Source organism: Tupaia chinensis, unplaced genomic scaffold (assembly GCF_000334495.1).
Source record: "Tupaia chinensis unplaced genomic scaffold, TupChi_1.0 Scaffold000659_1, whole genome shotgun sequence".
NCBI lineage: Eukaryota > Metazoa > Chordata > Mammalia > Scandentia > Tupaiidae > Tupaia > Tupaia belangeri.
This window is the reverse complement of record NW_006160181.1, coordinates 557,557-580,227: the sequence shown is the minus strand read 5'-3', so window position 1 is coordinate 580,227 and position 22,671 is coordinate 557,557. Positions and strand designations below refer to the sequence as shown.

The window sequence follows — 22,671 nt, the reverse complement described above, 5'->3', positions numbered from 1 at the left end:
AGAAATCACCCCCCCAGGGGGGGTGGTCACGCCGCAATCCCTTCTCCTCCATTCTCCTCTCGGGATCTTGGGCACGCATGCACACGCGCCCGGCGTGAGTTTTAAGCCACCGGGTCCGGGACGCAAACCGCGGTTGACTACGTGGGAGTCCAGCGACATAGCCATTACGCTAACTGCTGGTCCCAAGACTTTTTCTATTTCTTGAGACCATCTGATGGCATAGCAGTTACGTGGCTGGACTCTCACTGGCTATGTTTTGAGTCTCAGACCTAGTGGCTTCAAAATCACACCAGGTACATATGCATGCACACTCAAGAAAAGGATTGAGATGTGGCCATCCCTCACTGGGGGGAGGGAGGGGACGTGATTTCAGATCTTTTTAAAAATAAATTTTCCCTCTCACTGTCTCACTGTCTTTGGTGAGCACAAGCATCCTAAGGCAGAAAACCTTTAAAAAAAAAAAAAGAATTTTTCTATTTCTTTTAGCTATGCATTTAAAAGGAAGCTTGTTTTATTAAGTCTTTTACTTTTTTTTTTTTTTTTTGGGAGAGGTTTTTGCTATAGGGCATGTGCGCTCACCAGAAAGACAGAGACAGAGAGATAGAAAGTGAGAAATCGCCGCCCAGGGGGGATGGTCACGCCACTATCCCTTCTTCTCTATTCTCCTCTCGGGATCTTGGGCATGCACACACACGTGCCCAGCGTGAGTGTAAGTCACCAGATCTGGGACTAGAACCACAGTCAGCTACATGGGAGTTCAGCGACACAGCCGTTACGCTAACTCCTGATCCCATACTGTATTTCTTTTTAAGAGGTTTTTGCCTGGGACTAGCAGATGGTGTAATGGTTGTATTGCTGGACTTCCACATGGCTGACTGCAGTTCAAGTCCTGAACCCTGCAGCTTAAAACTCACAACGGGCGCGTGTGCGTGCATGCCCAGAGTCTTCAGAGGAGAGTGGAGGAGGAGGAATTGTGGAATGGTCATCTGCTGGGAAAGGTGCTTAAAATAAGGGGGGGAAAAAAGCTTTTAGTCTTGAGAGTGTGCGCTCACCAGAGAGAGAGAGACAGCGGAAGGGAAAGTGAGAAATGACCTCCAAGGCAGGTGGCCATACCACAATCCCTTTTCTATTCTCCTCTCGGGATCTTGGGGAGCCAGGCAAACGTGCCCAGCATGAGTTTCAAGTCACCAGGTACAGGACTTGAACTGTGGGAGTCTACCAACATTCCGCTATGCCATCTGCTGGCCCCTAAAGTCTGTTGCATTTTATCCTATATTATTAGATGTTCTGTAACAGAGTAGCAGAAGGGTTACACAGTCTGCTGTACTGCCAGTTTAGAATGTATTTCCATAAATAACTAGTTCAGTATCGTCTACCAGCTGCAGATAAAATAATTCCAAAGAGCAGTAACTGCTTGGAGAAAAACATATCTTTACAGTGGAGAGATGCTGTCACCTTTCCTCAGGTTATTAAAATTGGCACTGTAAATGGTGAGATAACCCGATATTGTGTGCTTTCTAATGTGATGCAATGTGAAGTACACAGCATCTACAATGAAGTTTTGCCCAAAACACACAACCTTTATACTAAGTCCAATTTATAGGAAATACAGAGAACTGGAGAACAAATTAAGAGATTACATAAAAAAAAAATTGGAGAGATCTACAATATAGAAACAAATTTCAAATCACTGTAAGTCTCTATAAAAAGTTGCCATTAAAAGGCAGGAGGGGGACCAGCAATTAGCACAATGGTTATGTCGCTGAACTCCCATGTAGTCAACTGCGGTTCGAGTCCCGGATCCAGAGGCTTAAACTCAGGCCGGGAGTGTGCGCGTGCATGCCCAAGATCCCGAGAGGAGAATGGAAGAGAATGGAAGAGAAGGAATTGCGGCATGGCCATCCCCCCGGGGGGTGATTTTTCGCTTTCTGTCTCTCTGTCTCTTTCTGGCAAGTGCACGTGCCCTATAGCAAAAACCTCTTAAAAAAACAAAAAGGCAGGAGGACAGCCTGTTCTAAGTTAAGAAAAATTTAAAGATATAATTTTTAATTAATTAATTAATTTATTTATTTGTTTATTTATTTTAAATTTTGCTGTGGGGAACATGGGAGAGAAAGTGAGAAAGCAAGTCACCAGGTCCAGGACTCAAACTGTGGTTGGTCATGTTAGAGTCCAGAGCCTTAACCACCATGCCACCTGCTGGCCCAGTGTATGACCTTTGATCTGATCCTGGTTTAAGAAGAGCTGAAAAAGGACCAACTGTAGGAGCACACACTGGTTGCCACTGCCACTCACCAGAATGAAGCTACATGGAAAGCCCTGGTTCAATTCCCAGCTTAATTTAAAAAGAGGTCCCGTGGTATATTCGTAGTCCCCACTACTCAAGAGGCAGAGGAAATACATACATACATACATACATATACACCTACAAAGGTAGGAAACTTCCCAAAGTTCATGCAAAATGTGTTTTATGAAAATAACAATACATGAATTTCAAAATTTTCCTGCACCAAAATAAACTCATACTAACTTGTTAAAACTTGTCTGAACAGAACTGAGTTTGAAGAATGAAGAAGGAAAAGACATCAATCTGGAAAGTATCCCTATTAGAGCAAATAAATTCTGCTAAAATTAAAGCAAGAATAATCATCAAACTTAAAGTGAAGCTTGGTTGAAAGAATGATGACATCACTAATGTTTTACAAAAACCATGGGGAAAATGCCCCAAAGAAATCAGCAATTTACAAATGGATAACATGTTCATTTGCTTGTTTGTTTTATTAAGAGATAAACTGATGTTTAAAAGAGGCCTGCAGGGCTAGATCACGCACATCAATTTTTGTGGAAAAAATTAATTTTGTTTGTGCTCTAATTAAAGAAGACAACTAGCATTAGAGACAATAGCCAACACCACAGACACCTCTATTGGTTAGTTTGAAAGCACCCCCCCACACACACACACACAAATGGGGCATACGCATACCACAACACCTTATCCACCCTGTCAGGATTATTGGTACACAAACACATGTGTGGCGTGTTTTTCAATCACTGACACCAGGATTTGAATTGTGCAGTTGGCCATGTAGGCTCTGGCTCTCTGAACCACAAGGCCATGGAGCTGGCTCTCATAAATTTTTTGAAGTCCTCTTGTCTTATGATGAACAGCTGAGTAAATTTTCAACTGGTCTGAGTATGAGAAAATATTAAAGGAGAACATTTCAGGAGAAAATGATTAAGAGACACAAGAAAGTATGTAAACAAGTATAATATATTATGGAACAAAATACTTTAGCACAGTAAAAACATGTCAGTGAGGATTCAGCATATACATAGGAAAACAAACTAGTTGTGCTATTATCAAATGCACAACATATGGAATGTTCAACATCAAAGAAGATGAATATGGGGGACAGCAGGTGGTGTAGAGGTTATGGCACTGGACTCCCACATGGTCAGCTACAGTTAGAGTCCTGGAGCTGGCATCTTGAAACTAAGCTTATTTGCTCACATGTAAGGTTTTGTTTGTTTGTTTGTTTCTTTGCTTTTTTTTTTTTTTTTTTTGAGAGGTATTTGCTATAGGGTGCGTGCGCTCACCAGAAAGACAGAAAGCGAGAAATCATCCCCTGGGGGGATGGTCATGTCACAATCCTTTCTCCTCCATTCTCCTCTTGGGATCTTGGGCACACACACATGTACGCCCAGTATGAGTTTCAGCCACCAGGTCCGGGACTCAAACTGTGGTTGACTACATGGGAGTCCAGCAACATAGCCATTACGCCATCTGCTGGTCCCATGTAAGGTTCTAAATAACTCTGAACTATTGAGTTGTCGGAAAAGTCATGACACATTTTTGCACAGTAAAACATGCCATGACTTTCTTGATGACTCAATAGATAATACAAGACCAAAAAAAAAAAAAAAAGACTGAAGGCAATGAGAACCCTCACCTAATTAAAGGGGGTAAAGTGATGGCTCCTCTAAAATCATTTGAAAAAAAAATTTTTAATTTAAAAATGTTTAATGTAGTTTGAACAGTGTCTGGTTCATTTTAGCTCCTTTACTGTGAAACCTGAAGGCAAGGACTGCTTCAGTTTCTCTCCCTTCTTTTTGTGATGACCAAGGTGTAGAGGTATCTGCTGCATCAAACTTTAAACTTCACATTATTCTTATCTTTCTTTCTGTTTTAATTATTTAACTTTATTTATTTATTCATTCATTTTTATTTTGACCAGAGAGACACACACAGACAGAGAGAGAGAAGGTGAGAAAGCAAGCCACCAGGTCCAGGATTTGAACCATGGTCAGTCATGTGGGAGCATCCAGCACCTTAACCACCACGCCACCCACTGGTCCCTATTCTTATCTTTCTTGATCTTGACAGATTTGGTGTCCTTTCACCAGACTTTTAGCAGAAAGTCTTTGATTTCCTCAATTTTCCACGGCATAATGGAGAGTATGGGGAGAGGACGTAGACCAGCACAGGCAGCAGTCAGAAATGAAGAGCCATTTGAAAAATTTTAAAGTACCTAGTATGTACACAATATTATGATGAATACAAATTGGCACAGTCATGGTGGCACAGGTGGAGCATACTAAACTGCAGTGGCTAGCCACATGGCTAACCTCAGGTTTGAATCCTGAGTGAGCCAAAAACAGAGAGAACACATAAGCACCCAAGATTCTGACTGGTTGGAAGACTGGGGGAAGGGGATCACGGTATGATATGACCCGGTCAAGGGTGTCTCTCACTTTCTCATAATAGAAAATAAAAATTTTTAATTTTTTTAAAAAAGAAAGAATGGGGGAACCAGCAGTTAGCGTAATGGCTATGTCGCTGGACTCCCACATAGTTGACCGCAGTTTGTGTCCTGGACCCGGTGGCTTCAACCTCAAGCCGGGCGCGTGTGTGTGTGTGTGTGTGTGTGTGTGTGTGTGTGTGCCCAAGATCCCGAGAGGAGAATGGAGGAGATGGGGTTGCAGCGTGACCATCCCCCCTGGGGGGTGATTTCTCGCTTTCTGTCTCTATGTCTCTGTCTGGCGAGCGCACGCGCCCTATAATGAAAAACCTCTCCAAAAAAGAAAGAATGAATGAAGATGAATTCAAGATAATACAGTAATTTGAGAAATCTAGAGATGTATTCACCCTCAAACAGGGAACCTTTTGATTAAAATGTGGATGACTTTGGGCCAGCTCTGTGGCCTAATGGTTAGGGGAGCTGGATCCCACGTGGCTAACCATGTGGTTTGAGTCCTATTCCAGCAGCCTGAGAAAATGCCTGGTGCGTGAGTACACACTCAAAATCCCAATAGGATGAAGAGAGAGAGGAGGGACAACTGTGGTATAACCCTGCTCCACTGGGAAGTACTTTCTTCTTTCTCTCTAGCAAGTATAGTAACCTCTTGCAAATTAAATAGATGACCTCTAGAATAAAATCTAGGTCTCATACTGCTGATAGATTGTTGTCTGATTTCTTCTTGTTCCTACAAGATTATTTCTGTCTTACAAATTATATGTGAATAGATATCTTTCTTTTCTACTATACTTCTCTTGTTGTATTCCGTATTTATTATAAAGACATCATTATTTCTGTGATCAAGTTAGAAACCTGAAACTAGGTGAGACAACTACTTTCTACCTCAGTCAGTCATTCAACAAATAATTTTTTTTCTTTTATTTGTTTTTGAGAGGTTTTTGCTATAGGGCGCATGCGCTCGCCAGACAGACAAAGACAGAGAGACAGAAAGCAAGAAATCACCCCCCAGGGGGGATGGCCACGCCGCAATCCCTTCTCCTTCGTTCTCCTCTCGGGATCTTGGGCACACATGCACACGCGCCCGCCGTGAGTTTTAAGCCATTGGGTCCGGGACGCAAACCATGGTAGACTACGTGGGAGTCCAGCGACATAGCCATTACGCTAACTGCTAGTCCCTCAACAAATAATTTTTTCAGGGACCAGGAGATGGCATAATGATTACATCACTGGACTTCTACATGGTTGACTGAAGTATGAGTCTGGACAGCAGCTTAAACGTAACATGTGCACATGCCCAAGGTCCCAAGAGGAGAATGAAGGAGAAGGGATTGCGGTGTGGTCATCCCCACTGGGGGTAATTTCTTTTCTTTTCTTTCCTCCCCCTTTTTTTTTGTCTCTGGTCTCTCTGGCAAGTGCATGTGCCTTATAGCAAAAATCTCTCTAAAAAAATAATTTTTTCATAGATTCTAATACACATTTTTCCCCACTTTAACCTACGATATCAGAACATGATATAATCAATGCCATCTATAACAACTGGCAGCGTTTTTCTTTCCTATTGATTCATAAAACATTGATGCATCTTAAAATCAATAGTATCTTAGATTCCACAAAATAACAATATTTATGAAATGCCTATTTATTATTAGCAATTTTCCACTCACTGAAGATACATTATTGAACAAAATCTCTATCCTCATGGACTTTCATTCCAGTGGAGAAGAGAGACAACACATCTTAAATATGCATGTGTACGTGTGTCTGTTTGTATGTTATATTTGTATGTTAGCTGTTAAGTATCATAAAAAATTAGATGTGATTTGGAAATGAAGCATAATTAGAGAAGTAGAAGGAGGAGAAAAAGCAACTGAGAATGAAAAGGAAAAGTTAAAGAGTTAAAACAATCTATAACTTGCATCAAGAAATAATTAAAAATGGTGAATTAGAGAGAGATAACTAGATTTAAGAAACTCTTGGAAATGACAAAAAAGAAGTTAAATATATATGAAAATGGAGAAATTAATTTCCAAAGAGATTTAAAAGCCAGGTGACATGAAATGGGTATTTAATTAAATATGCTAAAATGTTAAGATTGGTGATCTTACAGCAAAACTTTAGCAGGACTTGTCATCTTTCAAAACAAGAAAGAAGGAAAGTGTAAAACTAAAGAAGAGAGAACTGAAGTTGGAACAAATAGTAAACCTTAAAAGTCATGTGGAAATAAATATGGTAGAATGAGTTCAAGTAAAACGGTACATATTGGAGATTGAAGGGTGAGCAAGACAGGATATAGTAGAAAAATTAAAAGATGTCAATCTACTTTTATAGGCAGAAGCAGCAGCTTTATAATTTAGAGCAGTTAAGAGAGTAATTATGCTTCAGGAAGAAGTCATATGGAACGCAGAACTAAAGATTGGGAAACCAAACTCTTCAAAATAAAATAAAAGTTTTTCAAGAATATTCTAATAAAACAAAATTGGAAAAATATAAGCAACTATGTCTAGAAGAATCACAAATTAATAACTCATCAGATAAACTGAACAAGACTAATGAGAAGTTAACAGAAGTCATGTGTCTGGCGTGAGTTTTAAGCCACCGGGTCCGGGACGCGAACTGCGGTCGACTACGTGGGAGTTCAGCGACATAGCCATTACGCTAACTGCTGGTTCCCACCAGGAACTTTCTTCAAAGTGTTGCACTTTACTGCTGTGCCACTGTCTGGCCCCCAAACAGCAATAATTTAAACATCAGAAAAGTCTCACAAAAAATTTTTCCCAATTATACCTCAAGAATATTCATAGCTCTGTATACTAAGTTAATCATAACAGAAATGGGATAAGGTTGTAACTACTCTCGTAGCAACCTAGCTAGATCATTATTCCATAAAGAGACCTAATAATGTTTCCCTAATAACAATTCATGTACCTTAAAGAGGTAAACATAACCACCCAAATAAATTCAGTCTCAATTATACTACAAAGAGCTACAGGGACCAGCAATTAGTGGAATGGCTATGTCGCTGGACTCCCATGTAGTCGACCGCCGTTCGCATCCTGGACCCAGTGGCTTGAAACTCACGCCAGGTGCATGCGTGTGCATGCCCAAGATCCCGAGAGGAGAATGGAGGAGAAGGGACTGTGGTGTGGCCATCCCCTCTGGGGAGTGATTTCTCGCTTTCTGTCTCTGTCTGGCGAGTGCACGCACCCTATAGCAAAAACCTCTCCAAAAAAAAAAAAAAAGAGAGCTACAAAGAGGCTTATGCCCTGCATTAGCAATGGCATGGGTGAATGAAAGACTATGTGTTTTCCACAAAACTAGAAGCCAAACAGACTCCTAGATCCTGGCAAAGATCATAAAGCAATGGTCCTATTTTGCATTATCTCCAACCTACCCTAATGCAAACTAGATAGCTAGCCACCTAATGCTTCTCACTGCCAATCATTCCCAGCTATTTTCTAAAATTACCAGCCAGAGGGCCCCTGCTCTCACCAGAGACAGATGGATAGAGAAATGGAGAGAGAGAAAGCACCTAACACCACAATCCCTTCCCCTACATTTCTCCATTGGGGTTTTGGGCATGCATGCACAAGCACCCAGTGTGCTTTTCCAAGACATGGGAGAGAGGATGTGAACTGTAGTTGGCCATGTGGGATCTGTTTTTTTTTAGAGGGAGGTTTTTGCTATAGGGCCTGTGATCTCACTGGAGAGACAGAGACAGAGACACAGAAAGAGAGAAATCACACACCAGGGGAGATGGCCACGTTGCAATCCCTTCTCCATTCACCTCTTGGGATTTGGGGCAGGCACGTGCGTGCACACGCACGTATCTGACATGAGTTTTAAGCCACCGGGTCAGGGACTCAAACCACGGTCGACTACATAGTACTCCTGTAGCATAACCATTACACCACCTGCTGGTCCCTGTGGGATCTATTATAGCTCCCTTAACCAACTAGGCTATGAGGCTAGCCCCATTCAAAGGTATTAACTTGACCCTTTCCAAAGATGTAACATCTCTATTTCACTTCCCTAAAGGAACTTACACACATATGCAAAATGCAAAATTAATCCATAAAATGAGGGTAAAACTCTCTAAGGAAAAGTAAGATGACTATAGAACAAATTTCATTTTTCTCTTTTTTTTTTCTTTTTGAGAGGTTTTAGCTATGGGGCACGTGTGCTCGCCAGACAGACAGACAAAGACATAGAGACAGAAAGCAAGAAATCACCCCCCAGAGGGGATGGTCACGCCGCAATCCCTTCTCCTCCATTCTCCTCTCGGGATCTTGGGCACGGACGCTCACGCACCCAACATGAGTTTTAAGTCCGGAAGGCGAACGCGGTCGACTACATGGGAGTCCAGTGACATAGCCATTACGCTAACTGCTGGTTCCCTATTTTCTCTCTCTTTATTTTTTTAACTTTTGTATACTCTATGCATATCACAGAATTTCGCATTTTTCTTTTTCTTTTTTTTTTTTTTTGAGAGGTTTTTTGCTATAGGGCACATGCGCTTGCCAGAAAGAGAGAGACACAGAGACAGAAAGTGAGAGACACAGAGACAGAAAGTGAGAAATCACCCCCCAGGGGGATGGCCACACTGCAATCCCTTCTCCTCCATTCTCCTCTCGGGATCTTGGGCACACACACACACACACACAGGCGCGCCTGGCGTGAGCTTACGCCACCAGGTCCGGTACTCAACTGCAGTCGACTATGTGGGAGTCCAGCGACAGCCATTACACTAACTGCTGGTCCCTCATTTTTCTTTTTTTAAAAGAGTGGTTTTTGCTATAGGGTGCATGCACTCACCTGAGGGAGAGAGACACAGACAGAAAGTGAAAAATCACCACTACCACCTCCCATTGCGGGGGAGAAGGCCACACTGCAATTTCTTCTCCATTCTCCTCTCAGGATTTTGGGCACACACGCACATATACCCAGCATAAGTTTGAAGCCACCAGGTTCAGGACTAGAACTGAAGTTGGCCATGTGGGAGTCCACCAATGTAACCATTATGGACGATGAGCTGGTCCTACAAATTTCATTTTAGATGGTATAAAAAGTAAAATGATCACAAAGCCCCTTAGGTTCTGCTTTCATATAGTCTGAGAGGCAACATCTCTGGAATTCAGCAAATGTTGCAGTAGAAAAGGTTATGGACAAAGGCTTGAGACAGATATGCGTGAATGTGACTATGAATGCTGTAAACAATTTTTCATTAAGAGAAGATTTAGATAACCAAGAAGAAGAAACCACTCTGCCTTTGTACAAGATAAAAACACACAGGACATATCAGACCCTCTAAGTACTTTTTACACAATATACCTGGCCAGGTTATCAACTAGAGAGGACTAGAAATTATTAACATGCTCTCCAGGAGATTCTGATACACACCACAGTCATAGGGACTAGCAGAACAATTAATGTAAAACAACCTGAGTCTCTGAATCACTACTACATGGAATTAAACAGAGCAACAGTAGGTCACTCACCTTGGACAATTACATGAAAAAAATGTTTTCTATACTATTTGTGCTAATGCATTTTTGAATCTTTACTGCAGCTATTAGGTATGCGCAAGTGTCTCTCAAAACTTTTTGGTCTCAGGGCCCCTTTAAGAGGACACTCCAGCAGGTAGAGTGGTGGTGAAGGCACTGGAATTACCACATGACTGACTGTGGTTCGAGTCCCAGACATGGCAGCTTCCTTTCTCACTCTCCTCCCCTCTCTCTTTTTCTGGCAAAGCTCATGTAAAAAAATAATAACAATAAGTAAATAAAATAAATAATTCTTAAAAAAAAAAAAAGAACACATTTAAAAATCAAGGACCTCAGGGCCGACAGGTGGCATGGTGGTTAAGGGTGCTGGACTCCCACATGGCTAACCACAGTTTGAGTCATGGACCTGGCAGCTTGCATTGCCATTTTCATTTGTTTTCTTTCTCTCTCTCTCTTGTCCAATTAAAAAATAAATAAAGTTAAATAAAATATTTCTCTAAAAAAAATTTTTTTTTAATCAAGGACTTCGAAGAGATTTTATTTGTGAGCTACAGAAACATACTCAGGGGGGACCAGCAGTTAGCGTAATGGCTATGTCGCTGGACTCCCATGTAGTTCGCATCTTGGACCCAGTGGCTTAAAACTCACGCCAGGCATGCATGCATGTGTGCCCAAGATCCCGAGAGGAGAAAGGAGGAGAAGGGATTGTGACGTGGCCATCCCCCCTGGGGGGTGATTTCTCACTTCCTGACTCTCTCTCTGTGTCTTTCTGGTGAGCACACATGCCCGATAGTGAAAAACCTCTCCAAGAAAAAAAAAAAAAAAGAAACATATTCAGCACATTTGAAACAATTAAAATAGAACTTTAGGGACTGGCAAGTGGCATGGTAATTGAGATGCTGGACTCCCACATGACTGACCATGATTTGAGTCCCAGACCCAGTGGCTCTCCTTCTCATGTTCTCTTTCTCTGTATCTCTGGTCAAATTAAAAAATAATAATAATAATGATGAATAAAATTAAATAATTCTTTTTAAAAAAACAGAACTTTAAAATTTTAATTCATTAAAAAATAATAGGCCCAAGCCAGCAGGTGGTGTAGTGGTTAAATATGGTGATTCCCACATAGCCAACCACAGTTTGAGTCCTAGACCTGATGGCTTGTTTTCTCACTTTCCCTTTCTCTCTGTCCCTCTCAAATTTAAAATAAATAAAATTAAAGAAAAAAATAATTGTTGAAAAAAGAGATTTTTGCTATATGGTACGTGCACCTGTCAGAGAGAGAAAGAGGGACAGGAAGTGAGAAATCACCCCCCAGGGGGATGGCCATGCCACAATCCCCATCCTTCATTCTGCCCTTGGGATTTTAGGCATGCACATGTGCCCAACATGAGTTTTTAAGCCATCAGGTCCAAAATTTGAACTGCAATCAACTATATGGGAATCTAGTGATGTAACCATTACACATCTATTGGTTTCCATGATAAACTGTTCTAATTTGAGTATATTTTTAAAAAACTGGTCTCAGAAATACAAAGTTAGAGTACTTCTTAAAATTTAAAGTCTTTAATAAATTCATTTTAAAAGACTTTTTAAGTTTTGAGACCGGCAGGTAGTCATGGTAACTAAGGGCGCTGGACTCCCACATAGCCGACCACAGTTCCAGTCCCTGACCTGGCGGCTTGCTTTCTCCCTTTCTCTGTGTATGTTTGTGTGTGTGTGTCCCTCTCTGGTCAAATTAAAATGAATAAATAAATTTAAATAAAATTTTTAAAAATCTTTTTTTAAATTTTAAAATAATTTTAAACTTAAAGAAGTCCAAATACTCTTCACCCTGACCCCAATTCTCCAATGTTAACATATAAACAATAGCATGATTATTGAAACTAGGAAATGAATAGGTTGATACAATACTATTAACTACTCTACAGATCCTTTATCAAATTTTATCATAATGTCCTTTTCAGATCCAGGATATAATTCATACAATCTCAAACTGTATTTATTAATAGTTCTCATGTCTTTCAGGTCTCCTCTTATCTGTGACAGCTTCTTAGTCCCTCTTCACTTGGCACTTTTAAAGAGTATTGGCCAGTTCTTTCATAAAATATCCCTCCATTTGGGTTTATCTGATACATTCTCATGATAGATTAAGATTATACATTTGTAGCAAGACTGTCACAGAAATTAATGTTATGCCCCTCTAGGCATATCATATCAAGAAATACAATATGCTGTATTACTGGTAATGCTAACTTTAATCACGTGGTTAAGGCAGTACCTACCAGGTTTCTCCCCTGAAATATTATATATTATGGAGAGATACTTAAAAGTTATACAAATATCCCATCTATGTGTTCATTCTGATACTATGGAGGGTTTTTGTTTTGTTCTGTTTCATTTTTTAAAAGTGGCCAACTATGTGGGAGTCCAGTGACAAACACGACGTCATCTGCTGGTCCCTGGAGGGTTTTCTTTTTTAATAACCTTTTCGATTAATCAGAATTGTTCTTTGAGGGAACCAGCAGTTAGCGTAATGGCTATGTCGCTGGACTCCCATGTAGTCGACCGCAGTTCGCGTCCCAGACCCAGTGGCTTAGAACTCACGCCGGGCACGTGTGCGTGCATGCCCAAGATCCCGAAAGGAGAATGGAGAAGAAGGGATTGCGGCGTGACCATCCCCTCTGGGGGGTGATTTCTTGCTTTCTGTCTCTATGTCTCTCTCTGTCTGGCGAGCGCACGCGCCCTATACCGAAAACCTCTCCAAGAAAAAAAAAAGAAAAAGAATTGTTCTTTGATATTACTCAAAACTCAACACATATGGCAAAGGACTAAAGAAAGACATTCACCTGAAGAAGATATATAAGGGGGGCTGTCAGGTGTCATGGTGGTTAAGGGCACTGGTCTACCATATGGCCAACTGCAGTTCAAGTCCTGGACTGGTGGCTTGCTTTCTCACTTTCTCTCTTGCTCTGTCCCTCTCTGGTCAAATTAAAATAAGTAAATAAATAAGTAAAGTTAAATTAAAAATAAAAAAGAAGATATACAGGGGCCAGACAGTGGTGTAGCAGTAATGCAACTGGATCTACATGAAGGTCAATGAATCATGTTCTGAGGGCCTCCCTCTGCATGCTGGGCACGCGTGTGCCCGTAATCTGGGCTGGCTCGGGATGTATGATGGCAAGGGGACTCTGTTAAGGGTGCCTGTCTGTCAATCTTGAAAGAAATAAAACTTAAAAAAAAAAAAAAAAAGATACTCAACTGGTCAATAAGTACATGAAAAGATACTCAACTGGGGCCAGCAGGAGGCATGGTGGTTGGGGCACTGGAGTCCCACATAGCCAACACAGTTTGAGTCCTGAACCTGGATGCTTGCTTTCTCACTTTCCCTCTCTTTTTTTCTCTGTTGCTCTCTGGTGAGTGCATGTGCCCTACAGCAAATTAAAATAATAATAATAAATAAAATTGAATAATTTTTTAAAAAGATAGTCAACTTACATCAATTCAGATTTGGGAAATGGAGATCAAAACCATAGTAAGATATCAATTCACATCTATCAAGATGGCTATAATGAAAAAAGATGGAAAATAACAAGCACTGGCAAAGATGTGAAGAAAGTAAAACCCTGGCATATTGCCAATGGGAATGTAAAACAGTGAAACTACTTTGAAAAAGGGTTAACCAAGACAGAAGTGACTTGAGAGTGCAGTCGCCACCACTGGCCTCCTCAACAAGGCCAAGAGTGAGGCAACCCCAAAGAAACTGAGGAAGTGGAAGGAGGAGGAATTTAACATGGATCCACTCAGTGCTCATGCAGTCCAGTCAAGAACAGCACCCAAGTACCCATCAACTGCCACAACAATAAGAAACTTCTGGGCCATGGGAAAACCTTTGAAAGGCACTGCAACATGGTGCTGGAGAACGTGAAGAAGATGTGGACTGAGGTCCTCAAGAGTGGCAAGGGCAAGAAGTTGTCCAAGCCAGTCAACAAGGACCAAGCCAGTCTCCACGATGTTTTTGCTTGGGGATTCGGTCATCATGGTCCTGTGGAACCCACTCATTGCTGGCAAACAGAGCCTCTTCCCCACTGTCAGAACTCACTCCCCTGCCCTGTCTAGACCTGTCCTTTGTGATGGGAATAATAAAATCCTGTGTTTTCTTTCTTTCTTCTCCTTTTTTTTTTTTTTTTTAAAGAAGGATTTTTGCTATAGGGTACATGCACTCGAGAGAGAGAGAGAGAGAGAGACAGAAAGGGAGAAATCATCCCCTGGGGGAATGGCCACACCACAATCCCTTCTCTTCTATCCTCCTCTCAGCAATTTGGGCATGCACGTAGACACGCCCAGCATTAGTTTTAAGTCACTGGGTCCAGGACTTGAACCACAGTTGATTACATGGGAATTCAGGGACATAATCCTTACACCACCTGCTGGTCCCAAAATCCTGTTTTTCTAAAAAAAAAATTAAAAATAAAATAAAACACAGAAAGAAGGAAAAAGAAAAAGGGTTAAGTGCAGGCTAATCACATGACCCAGTAATTCCATTCTTAAACAGACATTTAGGTATTTAAATAAAAACCTGTTTAAAACTGTTCATTGAGGGACCCGCAGTTAGCGTAATGGCTATGTTGCTGGACTCCCATGTAGTCGACTGCAGTTCGCGTCCCGGACCCGGCGGCTTAAAACTCAAGCCGGGCGCGTGTGCGTGCATGCCCAAGATCCCGAGAAGAGAATGGAGGAGAAGGGATTGCGGCGTGACCATCCCCCCTGGGAGGTGATTTCTCGCTTTCTGTCTCTCTGTCTCTCTCTCTCTGGGGGGCGGGGCATGCACCCTATAGCAAAAACCTTTCAAAAAAAAAAAAAAAAAACTGTTAGTTGAAGTGCCAAAAATGTGGAAGCAACCCAAATGTCCTCTAAATAATGAATGGATAAGTGAAATGTGATATATTCCTACAGCAGAACATTAGACAGAAAAAAGAATAAAGTATAGACACATGCTACAATACAGACGAACCTCAAAAACATTATGCTAAGTGAGCAAAGTCAAACACAAAAGATAACAAAGTATATTATTCCACTTAAAAGAAATATCCAGAATAGATAGATTCATGGAGACACAACAGATTGGTGGTTGACAGGGACTGGAGGGAGAAATGGGGAATATCTGCTTAATGGGTTACAGATTTCTTTTCAGGGTGATAAAAATGGAATTTGATGTAAAGGTGATAATTGCACAACACTGTGAAAGTACTAAGTGCTACCAAACAGTTCACTTTAAAATAATTAATTCTGGGGTCAGCAGGTGGTGTGGTGGTTAAGGGTGCTAGACTCCCACATGGCTGACCGCGGTTCAAGTCCTAGACCTGGTGGCTTGCTTTTTCACTTCCTCCCTCTCGCCCTCTCTCTCACTCTCTCTCTCTCCTCCTCTCTGGTCAAATTTAAAAAATAAATAAATAAAGTTAATAAAATAATTCCCTTTAAAAAATAAAATAATCAACTCTATGGTATATGAATTTTACCTGAATTACAAAACAATCAGTGCCACCCAGTAGTTTCTAATTGGTTACTTGTATGATGTTAATTGAATGTGCAATCTAAAATCTTACCAATGAATTTTTTTGTACTGTTGCATTAAAATCCATTCATCTAGTTTATATGTTGAAAGGATCTTTTACCCAAAAGTGATTTTGTCATGTCATGCACTGGTCACCTGGAAATTCAAGTTCACTAAGTTAAGCAGGTCTTTCAAATAGCAAAAAACCCCACAAACATTAATATCACTACTAATCTCATCAGAACTCAAGCACTGGCAAACTGTCAAACTCATGGTATGGAGTAACTTTTATCCTAATTTTATCACTGGGCACAAATATAGTCAGTTGTTTCCCTTGAAATTTCAAGAAAATGCTTGTCAAATCTCCAAGTCTAAAGACCAGTTTGTCAGTTCTTTCATTAAGTAAATAATGTCCTATGAAGAAAGGAGCTGGTTAGTTTGTGACTCAGCTATATAAGTACTTTTTCCTTTAGCCCGTCATTGTACTTTGATATTTGTACAGAAATGTTTCATGAGTAGCTCTCATTTTATCACACAAAATATTTTTTAAATAATTATTTTATTTATTCCTTGATTTATTTTAATGTGGCTAGAGAAACACACACACACACACACACACAGAGACAGAGAGAGAGAGAGAGAGAGAGAAAGTGAGAAAGGAAGTCACCAGGTCTGGGACTCAAACCATGGTAGGCCATGTGGGAGTGTCCAGCACCTTAACCACCATGCCACCTGCTAGTCCCTATCACACTAAATATTAAAAGCCATGTACTGAAAAGTCAGGAATAAATAAAATTAATCTTTACTGCTTCATTAAGAACCCCTCTTTTGCCAGCATGTGATATGGAGGTTAAGGCATCTGGATCCCACATGACCAACTGTGTGGTTCAGGTTGAAGACCTGGTGGCATGAAAAACACACCACGTGTCTGTGCTTGCATGCCGAAAACCCCAAGAGGAAAATGGAGGGAAAGGGAATGCAGTGTGGCCATCCCACTGGGGGGGTCATTTCTCACTTTCTCTCTCTCTCTTTATGGTAAGTATACGGATCCTCTGGTAAATTGGAAAAAAAAAAACAAAAACAAAAACAAAAAAAACCCTCACACTATGAAATACCCCAACAGACTACTGTTACTGCCTAACTAACTGTAAATGGTACTTTTTTCCACCTAACATACAACATCCATGCCAATGGACTCCCTTCCTACAAAATCCTATTCCTAAATTCAGGCTACAAAATCCTACAGACCTGAAATGATTCATTCCTTCTAGTCTATTTAAATCTAGTCTACTTTAACTTAGTATCCCTTCTGGTTTTCAGAACTTGCTTTCTCGGATCACCTTTCCAGGAAAAACAACTTCATCTAGACCAGAGGCCTTATAAGTTTTTTTTTTTAAAGGAATGATTTAGATTTTCATTTTTGTTATTTTTATCTATTTTTAATTTGACCAGAGAAGGACAGAGTGAGTGTGTCAGAGAGAGAGAGGGAAACTGAGAAAGCAAGTCGCCAGGTCCAGGACTTGAACCGCAGTCAGCTATGTGCGAGTCCAGTGCCCTTAACCATCACACCACCTGCTGGGCCCTTATAAACTTGTTCTTTTTCTTTCTTTTTTTGTATATATATATTTTTTTTCTTTAAAGACTTATTTTATTTATTCATTCATGTATTTTAATTTGACAAGAGAGAGAAAGTGAGAAAGCAAGCAGCGAAGTCCAGGACTTGAACTGTGGTCAGCCATGTGGGAGTCTGCAGCACTTTAACCACCATGCCACCTGCTGATCCCTCTTATAAACTTTTTCTATAAAGAATCAGACAGTGGGACCAGCAAATGGTGTGGTGGTTAAGATGCTAGACACTCCCCACATGGCTGACCATGGCTTGAGTCCCGGACTTGTTGGCTTGCTTTCTCACTTCCTGTCTCTCTGTCTCTCTCTCTCTCTCTGTCTCCCTCTCTGGTTCAATTAAAATAAATTGAATAAATAAAATAAAATAAATACTTTTTTTTAAAAAAATCAGACAGTAAACATTTCGGACTTAGTGAGCCAACTATTAAACTACTTTTGTAACAGGTAGATTTGTTTTAAGCAACATTTAATTTTATTTATTCATTCATGTGTTTTAATAGCACTAGAGAGAGAGAAAATGAGAAAGCAAGCCACCAGGTCCAGGATTCAAACTGTGATCAGACATGAGGGAGTGTCCAGTGACTTAACTGTCATGCCACCTGCTGGTCCCCATAACAGGCAGTTTTTTGTTCGTTTGTTTCTTTGTTTTTTCAGGGGAGAGGTTTTTGCTATAGGGCAGGTGTGCTCGCCAGAAAGACATAGATAGATAGAGAGACAGAAAGCAAGAAATCACCCCCCAGGAGGGATGGCCATGCCGCAATCCCTTCTCCTCCATTCTCCTCATGGGATCTTGGACACTCACACACACACACCAGACGTGAGTTAAAGCACCAGGCCCGGGACTCAAACCATGGTCGACTATATGGGAGTCCAGCGACATAGCCCTTATACCAACTGCTGGTCCCATAACAGGCAGATTTTACACATCCTCCACAACCACTCTTCAGTCACTCCTAAACAGCAACTAGGGCCTATTAGAGTTAAGGGGGTGAAGCAATCTATTGATAAGTGTGTGCTAGTTTGTGCTAGTTTATGATCATGCCTGCTTAACCACTAAGATTATCCTTACTAATTAGGTTCACATAGCAAGAGAAAAGTTAAAAGACAGCAAAGCTTTTCACTGAAACCTATTAGTCTAGTAAGGAAGCATCACATAAACAGAATCTTAGTTAGAAAAGATGGTGGGCGGGGCTGACAGGTGGCATCTTGGTTAAAGGCACTGGACTCCCGCATGGCCGACCACAATTCAAGTCCTAGACCTGGTAGCTTGTATTCTCACTTTCTCTCTCTGATCAAACTGAAAAATAATAATAGTAATAAATAAAATTCAATAATTCTTTGGAAAAATAAAAAAGATGGTGGGCTGGCCTCAAGGACTAGTGGTTAAGGGAGCCAAATCCCACATGATAGACCATGTTTAAATCCTAGCCCTGATGGCTTGAAAAACACACTAGGTATATGTGTGTACATGCCCCAAATCCCAACAGGATAGAGAAATGGAATGATCACATCCCAGAAGAATATGCTTTCTCCCTGTGTCTCTCTTTCACTAGCTCCCTGGTGAGTTCACACATCCTATGGCAATATAAAAGAAGGAAGGGGACCAGCAGTTAGCGTAATGGCTATGTCACTGGACTCCCATGTAGTTGACTGCGGTTCACGTCCTGGACCCGGTGGCTTAAAGCTCATGTCGGGCATGTGTGTGTGTGCCCAAGATCCCTAGAGGAGAGTTAAGGAGAAGGGATTGCGGCGTGGCCATCCCCCCTGGGAGGTGACTTCTTGCTTTCTGTCTCTCTCTCTCTCTCTCTCTGTCTGGCGAGTGCACGTGCCCTATAGCAAAAAACAAAAACAAAAACAAAAAAAACTCTCCAAAAAAAAAGAAGGAAGGAAGGAGGGAAGGCAGGCAGGCAGATGGACCATAAAGAATGAATAAGTTTAGTGCCAGTGACACAGTAGTTAAGGTGCTTGACCCCCACATAGCTGACCACAGTTTGAGTCCCAGACTCGGGAGCTTAAAACGCACTCCAATTGTGTGTGCATGTGTGCCCAAAATCCTGAGAGGAGAAGGGAGAAGGGACTGCTGCGGCACGAACATCCTCTCTGGGGGATTATTTCTCACTTTCTGCCTCTCTGGTGAGCACACGTACCCTTTAGCAAAATCTCTCTTTCAAAAAAAATTTAAGTGTTACATATTTTCTTTCCTTTACATTTAATATAAACCCAATATAACAGATAAAATGTGACAATAACACACATGCACACATATAAAACGGTTGGTTCTCATGGAGAACATTACCAAATAACATTACAAAAGGATACTATCAACTGAAAAAAAAAATTGGGGCCAACAGATGGCGTAATGGTTATGTCACTGGACTCCCACATGGCTGACCACAATTTAAGTCCCAGACCCAGAGGCTTGAAGCTCATGCTGAGAATTGTGTGTGCATGCCCAAAATTCCAAGAGGAGAATGGACAAGGAACTACGGCATGGCCATCCCCACTAGTGGGTGATTTCTTACTTTCTGCCTCTCTGTCTCTCTGGTGAGCATACGCACCATATAGCAAAAATATCTCTAAAAAAATTATTATTGTTGTTGTTAGTAGTGCTTCTACATTCTAGGAAATCCCACAACCCTCAATTAATCTTTGTCAGCCACTAGGTTTGAGCAGGATGATGTGTTGCTATTCTGTCATCCAGTATTTATTTGACTGGGAAACAATTTCCCTTAATTCATTTATAAAGAGAACTAAGAAAAGTGGGCTACAGCTATTTAGGGCAAGAAACTAAAGATAGGCAGCCTGGAGAGGCAGCAGATCAGTCATTCTGTTAGGTCCTATCCTGTAATCCTTAAAAAAAGTATAACCTCGCGACTGGCAGATGGTATAATGGTCACATTGCTGGACTCCCACGTAGTCAACCATAGTTCCAGCTCTGGACTGGGCGGCTTAAAACTCAAACTGGGCACATGCAAAAATCCCGAAAAAAAACTAGAGGAGAAGGGATTGTGGTGTGGCCTTTCCCCCTGGGGGGTAATTTCTCCCTTTCTGTTTCTCTGTCTGTTTCTCCAGCAAGCACATGCACCCTATAGCAAAAATCTCTCATTAAAAAAAAAAAAAGTAAGTCTGGAGTTGAATATTATATCCCAGAATTTAATCGGGAAAACTGAATCAGAACAGAAGATAAAGTACATGAGACTGATAGATTCATGCACCTACCATTTGAACAGAATCCTAATCTGTTTCCTGACTTTAAGAAAAGTTCTTTAGCATTTCTATGATTTAAGTTAAAACTGGTTTTCTTTTCTTTTTCTTTTTTGGAGAGGTTTTTGCTATAGGGCACATGCGCTCGCCAGACAGAGAGAGGCAGAGAGACAGAAAGCAAGAAATCACCCTCCAGGACGGATGGCCATGCTGCAATTCATTCTCCTCTTGGGATCTTGGGCACACACACACATGCGCCCAGCGTGAGTTTAAGCCACCGGGTCCGGGACTCGAACCGCAGTCGACTAGGTGAAAGTCCAGCGACATAGCCATTACGCTAACTGCTGGTCCCAAAACTGGTTTTCTTAATAGTACCATGTGAACTTACCATTGAAGGTAGTTAGATTATTTAAGAAATTTTGTGATCAATACTATGTGGGTGGGAAAGGAATGGAAGACAATTGTAGACACCAGAATAGTGTGAGAAGAGGGTGAGAAAGGACAGAGGGTCAGAAAGAGGGGTAAAAAAATTCTAGGAACTAGAAATGGAATATTTTTGATAATAATATGCATGATTAAGTCACTATGCAGTATATTCTGGATGGGAAATCACATTTTGTATGCTGTGATGATGCTTAGGGGTTAGAGTTGTGTTCATGGAAATGTATATATCAGCTATGTTTGCTATGAAAATATTTAGATTAATTAAGATCTCTAGTAATTCAATAAAATGTGGGGGGAAAACAGTATAGAAAGTAAACATAGATACCAGAGACAGTGTGGGATGAGAGCGGGAGATGGCATAGGGTAAGAGATAGGGAATCAAGGATGGGGGAATAAAAAGCAAAACAGAAAGGAAACAAGAAATGGAAAATTATTTGTTGACAATAACATGTATGTTGATGTGCTTGATTGAGACAATATATAGTGTACTCTGGATGCAAAATCTCATTTTGTATGCTGTAATGATGTACAGTGAATGAACGTAAATAAATAAATTTAAATAAAAAAAGAAACAAACAAAAAAATTAAACACTGTAAGGGTTGGCAGGGGGCGTAGTGGTTAGGAGTGCTGGACTCCCACATGGCTGACCACTGTTCAAGTCCTGGACCTGGCGGCTTGCTTTCTCGCTTTCTCTCTCTCTCTGTGTCTTACTCTGGTCAAATTGAAAATAACAATAATGATAAATAAAAGGAATATTAAAAAAAAAAAAAGCATAGCCTCATATGCACCTAACCAAAGGAAATGAGCTTGGACATTAACACCAAAATTCACACACTAAAAAATTCAGATGAAGTTGGCCCCATGGCCTGGTGGTTAAGGGAGGCCATATTAAATGTGGCCAACCCTGCAGTTCAAGTCCCAGACCTAGAGACTTGAGAAACATGCCAGGCACATATACATGCATGCCCAAAATCCTAAAATGAGAGGATGATGGAGAAGGGATTTCAGTGTGATCATTCCCCATGGGAGGTGCTTTATCCTCCCTTCCTCTGTCTCTTTCATATAATCACATGTGCCCTCTACTGTGTGTGTGTATGTGTGTGTGTGTGTCTGTACGCATGTATGTTTGGACCAGCCCCAGCAGCAGAGTGATTAAGCGCTGTACATAGGGAGCTAGACCCCATGGGCCAGACCATGAGTTGAATCCCAGCCTCAAAGGCTTGAAAAACACCTTGGGCAGGCATACATGCTTGCCCCAAATCCTGAAGGGATGAAGAAATGGAGGAAAAAGGACTGAAGCATAACCATGCCCCCACTGAGAAGGTGTTTCCCCACGACTCCCGCTTCTGGCAAGCACATGTGCTCTCTGGCAATTTTTAAAAATTCACCTATATATCTGTCTAAATAAAGATATTCAAGGACGGGGCCAGCAGTTGGCGTAACGGCTATGTCACTGGACTCCCATGTAGTCGACTGTGGTTCAAGTCCTGGACCCAGTGGCTAAAATTCACACCAGCACGTGTGCGTGCGTGCCCAAGATCCCAAGCGGAGAACGGAGGAGAAGGGATTGCAGCGTGGCCATCC

The 22,671-nt window shown here is 41.2% G+C and overlaps 1 pseudogene; it reads left to right on the top strand.

Annotated features, from left to right (window-relative positions):
• LOC102481481 (small nuclear ribonucleoprotein Sm D2 pseudogene) overlaps positions 1–14,450 on the top strand; it is a 39,598-nt pseudogene extending 25,148 nt beyond the window's left edge.
• The last annotated feature ends 8,221 nt before the right edge of the window (positions 14,451–22,671 follow it).